This window comes from Triticum aestivum, chromosome 5A (assembly GCF_018294505.1).
Source record: "Triticum aestivum cultivar Chinese Spring chromosome 5A, IWGSC CS RefSeq v2.1, whole genome shotgun sequence".
NCBI classification, from domain to species: Eukaryota; Viridiplantae; Streptophyta; class Magnoliopsida; order Poales; family Poaceae; genus Triticum; species Triticum aestivum.
The window spans coordinates 63,069,527-63,077,781 of record NC_057806.1 but is presented as its reverse complement, the minus strand read 5'-3'; positions in this window follow the sequence as shown (position 1 = coordinate 63,077,781).

Here is an 8,255-nt window from a genome sequence, read left to right as displayed (position 1 = left end):
GTCAAAAATATATTTATGTGTAACTAGTTACTCCTGTCTTTCTACTTCCTTTCGCTGATATGTGGGGCAACCGGCAACGGGGTCCACGTGCCATATGCACAAATTAGAGTGCACAACTTCACGGTATACACACCCCGGTCGTAGCACCGCAGCAATGCCTAATGAGCCGTCAAATCACAACCCCCCTTTCCAGCTGTAGAAGTAAGCGGGACGGACGAAGCGGCAATATTTCACTGGGCCTGAATCCCCTTCTCCCTCATCTGCTTGTTCAGAGAAAAACCCCTCTTGGCGATTGCATAGGGTGTTCTCATGGAGAACTAGGTATGAATTCTTCATCCATCCCCGATAAATCCAAGTCCCTTGGTCGCAAGTAATCCTAGGATGGCAGCCGCCGCCGTTGATGCATTTTTCTTCCTACTGAATCTAGTGTGTTTCATTTGCGGTGCCCAAAGTGCGAGTACCCTACAGGTTTCTGCGCCCTCGGCGACAAACCACACTTGTTCCTTCTCATCCTAACACAACATTTTGAAACGCGCATAGTACGTTCCTAGAATCCTCTTTTCTATCCGGGAGGGTGGGGATTTTTTGAACATGCTGTGTTCTCATATTATTTTTCCTGCAGTGTATTATTTCTCTGCCAGAACACATGTACTCAAGATGCTCGGCCTTGCCATAACTGAATACACTAGTTTAATGGTCACAGTGAAGACAAGCCATGGATATAAGTTCCGAGTTGGGTTCATGAACCAAGAAGATTTCTGCTTTTTTATGGCCGAACATGGATAAACTTTCTCAAGTGTTACGGACTGAAAGTTGGCGCACGAATGTTGATGGAAATAGCAGAACCTGGTCTAATCTTCACTGCGATCTTCCACCTCGACGTCTTTCCAATTGTTCATCCATGTTAGTTTTGTATCTGGTTCTTGCTTGTTGCCTCGATTACTTCTTAATCCACCTACTCTGTCTAACTAATCACAATTTAAGTTTAGAAGTAGCAACGAATCTCTCACGAAGATGCTACTTCTAAGTAATATTTTCTCATAATTGGTGGCACGTGTAGGTTTTTTCAGAGTTAAGCAGTCTGCTCATTTGTTACTCTATAATAACTCGATTGTTACTAATAGCACTGGAGTTGACTGGATCGACATCCACAAGTTCCTCCACTTTATTGATCGTCTTGAGGTCCTTGTGGGGCGTTTCAATGGTAGAAGGCCACGTTGGATATGTGTGCCACTGCTGCACTCGTTGAACAGGTCCAACTGTGTCGAGAAACTTATGGTACGAGCTGTTTTCTGTTATATATGTTGTTCTTAAACTATTGCTTATACACAGTTTTACAGCTGTGATCTTCTTGAAACAGGAACTGCCGAGTTCTATTGTTCCTATACAGATGCCTAACCATGGTCGGGTTAGACATGCGCTTGGTCACAACATGATGTTTATGTCGACCTACTCAATTCCCCTTGGAGGTGAAAAGATACTTATTCATGGGTGGTCTCAAATAATAAAGGCCCGTCCATCTTGGAGAATAGGCTAGAAGATTATGTTCATGCTTTTCCATGGCTCTAAAGAGAATATCTGTTTATTGACCACGTTGCGAGATGAAGCCGCTTTTAGAAGGTTGTGGATGCGCGGGGTGTCGCCTGGGCCTTGTCCGGGGGCTTGGCGGCCTCACCCTTGGTTAACTGTAGGCAAAGTAGCACCGTTCGAGGCGTGCTTTGTACGGTTGAACCTGTATAAGTACTCATACTGCTCTCAGCTTTGGTTGTTAAGTGCCCCTGCTGGTTTCAGTTAAGGTTGTTAAGTACTCCTGCTACTTTTACAGTCTGTCGTGTTTCTTCAGTCCTGTCTTCCTCCAGCCGCCAAAACCAAACCAACGCCGGTGGGGCCGCCTGCTTCCGCCTCCCACAGTTGGCTACGCCTCAGCGCACGCATCGCCGCCCCACCGTCTCCAAAATCGTTAACGCCGACGTACTCCACGCGCTTTGGTGCGCTCGCCGCAGCGCCGCCCTCTCGTATTGTCAACATGGTCAACAAACAACAAGAATCGGCAGAAGTACGTGGAGAGGATGACAATAGGGGCCCACCACGTCAGCGTATGTAAAAATAAAATGCTTCCTCCTAGTGTTTTCCTGACATCTAGGACCCACGACATTGTGAGCGTATATAGTCAATAGACAAGAGAACAACACAAGATCGGCTGACACCTGGGACGTAGCTACTCGAGCAGTATTTTTTTGTTTGGTATTGTTGAGACGGAGTAGGGTTTGAACTGGGCTGTGGCCCGTCTAGCCCGAGCTTATATTTTATGTTCACCATGTGACCAGCCCAGCTATTTTTTCTTTGTGAAAATGAGCCCATTTTATTTTTTCTGAAGAATACTTATTTTTCTATGCCTTGATGGGCTGCAACTCTTTCAAGACGCTTGCAAATCTTGAAAGTAGTATGAAATGGGTTGTAAATATAAAAACAGATGACAAATTGGCAATTACTTTATAATTTCTGAATTTTTTCACATTTCAGATTCCTATTTCACTAGGCATTAACCTAATTTTAATATATCTTCAAAGTGCTTTAAATCTGGCTCGACATTTCGGTATTAAAAATAGTTTGGAACCCACAGAAATATGCAAAATTGGCCCTGGCCAACCAAAAAACGACTGCAATAAATTGCATAAGAAGTTTCCATGAGCTATATATAAATTATTAAAAAAAAGAGGGAGTTGTCTGACTTGTGGGCCTGTTTAGTTGATGCGTATGCAAGATTTTTTTAGTTATTATATACGTCAACAAACGATTCTAGCAGACATAACCGTTGGATGTCAATCCAACGGCCATCGTGTTTCTTCAATCTCTGATCTTCTTGCTCAAGCCGCCAAAGCAGTGCCGGCGGGACCGCCTACTCCCGCCTCGCGTGGCTGGTTGTGCTGCCGCGCAGGCCTCAGCGCCCCTACTACTCCCACCGCTGGCCAGGGCATCCCTCTACTCACCCACACCCCCTGTTATTCTGCAGCAACGGCAGCCTCACACCGCAGCCGAACCGGTGAACCCTCGTACTCCTCTCCGCGCGTGCTTCCACTGCCACGTCTTCCCTGGCTCCACGTCGTCCCTTCCTAGGCCTCGCCAACGTCCACCGCCATGGTGCTCTGGGTGCGGCATGGTCAATGTGGTCAACGACCGACTTCCATCGGAAGAGTACTGTACGTGGAGAGGCTGACAGCTGGGTCCACGGCAGCCGCAAGGAAGTGCCTCCTTATTACGCGGAAAATAATTATTCCTCCACTGAACAGCAGGGACCAACCGGACGGGCCACCAGTATTTCGCGAAAAAAATGTTTCCCCCTAACTGCTGGGATCCATAGGACGGGCCACCGTATTTCGTGAAAAAAACGTTCCCCCTGCTGTCAGCTCGGACCCACCGGAAGTGCCTCCTTATTACGCACAAAAAAATGAATACCCCCTGCTAGCTGGGACCCACCTTGGTGGGAGGCTAACTTGTGGGCCTACTAAGTTGACTGGGATGGAGGCCTTTGTCAACTTTAGTCAATATATGAACGATTCTAGCTCCAGTGACCGTACGATGTCCATCCAACGGTTGTAGTGCTTCTTCAACCTCTGGTCTTCTTGCTCCAGCCGCCCAAAGGAGCGCCGGTCGTGTCGCCTGCTCCTGCCGCCCATGGCCGGATGTGATGCCGCAGAGGCCTCACCGCCCCCTACTACTCCCACCGCTGGCTAGGCCATCCCTCTACACATCCACACCCCCTGTTATTCTGCGGCGACGGCAGCCTCACACTGCAGCCGAACGAGCGAACCCACATACTCCTCTACGTGTGGGCATCCACTGCCGCGTCTTCCCCGGCTCCGTGTTGTCCCCTTCCTAGGCCTCGCCGAAATCCAACACCCTAGTGCTCTCGGCGCGGTGTGGTCAACATGGTCAAGGAATGGCTTCCATCGAACGTGGAGACGGGTCACCATGTACATGGAGGCGGAGGCCAAGGAAGCACGTGAAGATGGCATCGACCTGCTGGAAGAGGGCCGGCTGTTAGCCCTCAGCCGGTCCGCCATCTATCAGCAGGTTCTGCGCCGCTACCACAGCCGGAAAGTCAAGCCAAGGTCCTTCCAAGAGGGTGATCTTGTGCTCCGGCTGATCTAGTGAACAGCCAGCCATCACAAGCTCTCAGCCCCTTGGGAGGGCCCCTTCGTCATCAGCAGAGCTCTAGGCAATGACTCCTACTACCTAATCGACATGCAGAAGCCGAAGGAAAGCAAGAAAGATGATTCCGACAAGGAGTTGGAATGACCATGGAACGCCAATCTCCTCCAAAGATTTTACAGTTAAAAAGCAGTATGTATCACGCTAACTTTTGTACTAAGTACGAGACAAAGGGTCCCCCGAGGAGCACTCGGGGACTACCCTTTTTTATCTATGGTTAATGGGTAACATGCCTATGAATATGTTACTAAATTTGTCTTTTTGTCCGGCACCAGGCCAGACCAGTCGGCCCGGGGACTTGCCGCTTTAAGTTATATATAAAGTTCTGCCTGCAGTCAGACAAGTAGTGTGCCGGCACCCAAGCCCCCTCTTGCCAAAAGTCGCAGCTCGAAGAATCGACTGTCCGACTGGTTAGAGTCAAGGGCAGGAAAGGATGCCCACACAAAAAACAGCTAGGGACCAACGAACTAATATAACGCGAGCCGGAATCCTGCCCCGCCAGCCGGCTACTAGAGCAGTCGGCTGGCCGGCTTCCCATTCACCTTGCTACAATCTAAGAAAGCTCGAGTACTTGCCTTCCCAAAACAACCGAGTCCTTCTCCAGCCACAGACTGTTGAGCAGATGTCCGGCTAGGAAGACGGCGGCCAAGGAAAGGCGGCGAAGGAAAAAGCCGAAAGAATGAAAAGCAAACATGAAGGGAAGCCAAACACATGCATAATATTTACACAAAAGACCTTCGAAAGGCCAGCATTCGACATAGTCTGAATACACCCCCAATGGGTGGAACTGCCCAAATTTAAAGATTGTTCAAAAGAGTAACAAGCAGGAAAGAAAGGACGACGGATCAAGCCAGGGGAACGACAGGCGAGTTGGGCAGGTTGGTGGAGTCGGCGGCGCCGGCCGGAGGAGTGACCGGCTGGCGAGTCTCAGCATCGTTGTTAGAGGCACGATCGGGCTGAGACGGGCGGGTCGCTTCACCATTCGGCGCAGCGTCTTCATCATCCTCTCCCTCTTCCCCTTCGCCCTCATCACTTGAGGCAATCTCCTCCGCCGAGTCCTCACCTTCGGCTGGGTTCAGCCCGAACCACTCCTCCGGCTGAGCGACGCCGGTGTCATCCACCTCAGGAGCAAAGGCGCTGGTGTCGGTATACTCGGCGATCGCCGAGGCGCGCTGGATGATAGCCGGCCGCACCACCTCCAGCTCCTCGTCAGCCTCCTGCCGCCTGGTGCTCAGCTGGTCCAAGTTCAGCCCAGGATACCAAGCTCAGACGAACTCCAGTGCCCGCCTAGCGCCGGACCAGGCCGCTAACGCCTACCAAGCCTTGAAGCGGCCGACTGCGACCTCCAGCCAGTCGGCGGTCCAACTTGGGGTGCGCGGGATCACCTCACCGGGCCAGAGGGCGGCCTGCACTTGCGCCCCGGCGCGCTGAAGACGGCGGAGCATGCGGTGGGACAACTGTAGGCGGGCTTGAAGCACCAGAAGCTGCTCCTCAAGCGACCGGCTGGCACCCGGTGCAACCTCGGCTCCCGCCTGCCGTCGCGCGTCGCGATAGGCCTCGATGGCTTGAGTGGCGGCAGCAGAGTAACCGGGAAAGTAATCTGCACAAAGAAGAAAGTAGTGGCACAAATTCAAAGGATAAACCAGATAGTAGGAGGCAGGCAAACAAACGACGAAGATGGCGGCTCACCGTCGATCAAATCTTCTACCCGGCTATAGCCTTGACTCAGCGCCTGCCTGGCCTCGTCCCAGTTCACCGCCTCGGTCTCATATTCGGCTTTGAGGGCGGCCTCGCTATCCTGCGCCTCCTTCAGGGCCGCCTTGTGGCTCTCCTCCTGGTCGGCCATCTTCTTGGCCAGGCAGTTATGCTCTTGAGCCAGGGCGGCGCACTCGGCCTCCTTGGCGCGAAGGGCGGTCTGGGCTCCGCTCAGCTGGCTCCTCAAGTCAGCATTGGCCCCTGTAGATATGAAGAAAGAAGAAAAGATCCAACCCGACTACTCAGCAGTCGGCCCAAATCTCAGGGACTACACCCAGTGGGTGCGCTGACGCGCCCCCACTTGAGACAAAAGATGAAGCACTTACTCCGGCTCTCAGTCAGATCGGTGGTTTTCTGATTCAACTCCTGGGCCTGGGAGTTGAAGGCAGCCGCGCGGCGGTTATGATACTCCTGCAGACGAGATAAGTGATACAAGTAAGAACAAAACGAAAATTAGAGTCTACCAAGAAGTTCCAAGCCGCCTGCTCAGCAGCCGACTCGGAACTCGGGGACTAAACCCAGTGGGTGCGCTGACGTGCCCCCACGGAAGAAATCAGGAGCAATCAACGAAAAACAGAAGGACTCACCCGGATCACCGTTCGCGTCGTGAGAAATTCTTGTGTGTACTACTTCAGTGCGGTAGCTTGAGCCTGAAGCCGGTTTCGGACGTCCTGCGCCGCCACATTCAGCACGGCCGTCCCACCGCCCGGCGTCCACCCAGACAAGCTATCGCTAGCCGCTTCCAGGTCCTAGGTCGGCTGGCTGGCGCTAGCGGCGTTGTGAGGATCTGGCGCTGAAGTCGCCTTCTCCTCGCGCCGACGGGACGGCGACAGGACCACAAGGTCCGCCCCGACAGTCGGCTCACCTCCAGCCAGCTGCGCGGGCGGCGCGTCGTACCGGCCACCTTGGCCCTTTCCAGTCGGCGGCGTCAGTTCCGCCTCCTTCCCCTTCGCCGGCTGGCCACGGCTGGTCTCCTCCATCGGGGGCACTGGAGTGTCGGGTGCCGCGGCACGAAGGGGGATGATGAGCAGTGGAGGTTGGTTCCGTTGGGCCTCCCCCTCCTCCTCCGTGGCCACGGCCTCCGCCTGGGCCTTGGAAGCCGCGTCGGCACGTGCCTCCACCGACTTCTCCCATGCCTCCTGAGCCGCCCTCCGCTCTTCTGCCTCCCACTCCTCCCGCGCTTCCTGCGCGTTTCGCTCTGTAGCTTCTAGGAGGCCGGCACGGGGATCCACACGGCAGGAGCTTGAGGACCCTCCCGCGGGTCCGACTACGGAGGCGGCAGGGGCCCGTTCAAGAGAAAGTGGGACCCTGTTTTTTAAGTCAAGAAGAAGGCTTAGAAAGATATCAACCGAAGAAGAAAAAGAAAGGCATAAGAGCGACAACACCTACGCTGAAACCGACTGCGGCTGCTTCACCACCTTGCGGAAGCGGGCCGCCTTCGCGGCCGCCTCATCCCGTTTGGTCGCCACTGCGGTACTCTTGGGCTTCTTAGGCCGACTTCTGAAGTGGGTTGACGCGGCCTGGCATTTCTACGCGCCGCCATGGGTAGCCGGCGCGGCGGATGGGCCCGCGCTTTGATGATGGGGCGCCGGCTGACGGCGCGGAACAACCTCAGCCTCGGCATCATCCAGCCAATCCTCGAAGGAGGCCCCGAGCCCAGAGCCGCCTGCCTCACCGCCCTCCCCTGCGACGTCTTCTTCCATGGTGGCCGCCCCCAGGTCCGGGTTGTCAACATTGTCCATCGTGCGGTCAGGGAGGAACTGGCGTTCCACCCCCGCAGGCCAGGTTGCCGGCGGAAGCATGGGATTCTTCCAAAACAAGCCGACTGGTTAGGAGTTGGCCATCATGAACCCGGCAACAAGGAAAGAAGAAAAGAAGAGAAACTTACTACCGGCGGAGGATTGGCGCGAGAGTACGACACCTTGCCGTACTGCCACTCCTCGGTGAGCTTGCAGTTGGAAATGTAGTTCACCATGTAAGACACCTCGGCATGAGGCATCTCCTTGGTGCTTAGCCAGCATGGATCGAAGTGGCCGCTCATCTGACAGATCATGTGAGGTCGGCCCTGAAGCGGGAGCACCCGATGCTCCACGAAGACGGCCACCAGGTCAGACCCGATAAGGCCCTCCGACTGGATCATCAACCGGAGCCGTGCAACGGAGGCGGCCCCACCCTGAGACAGCGACCTGGCCCGGAAGGACCATGAGGGCTGCCTCCCAGCCGGCGGTCCGGCTACATAAGGTGGCAGATTGACGAAGTCGCCTTGGGGAGCGATGTTCTTCACATAG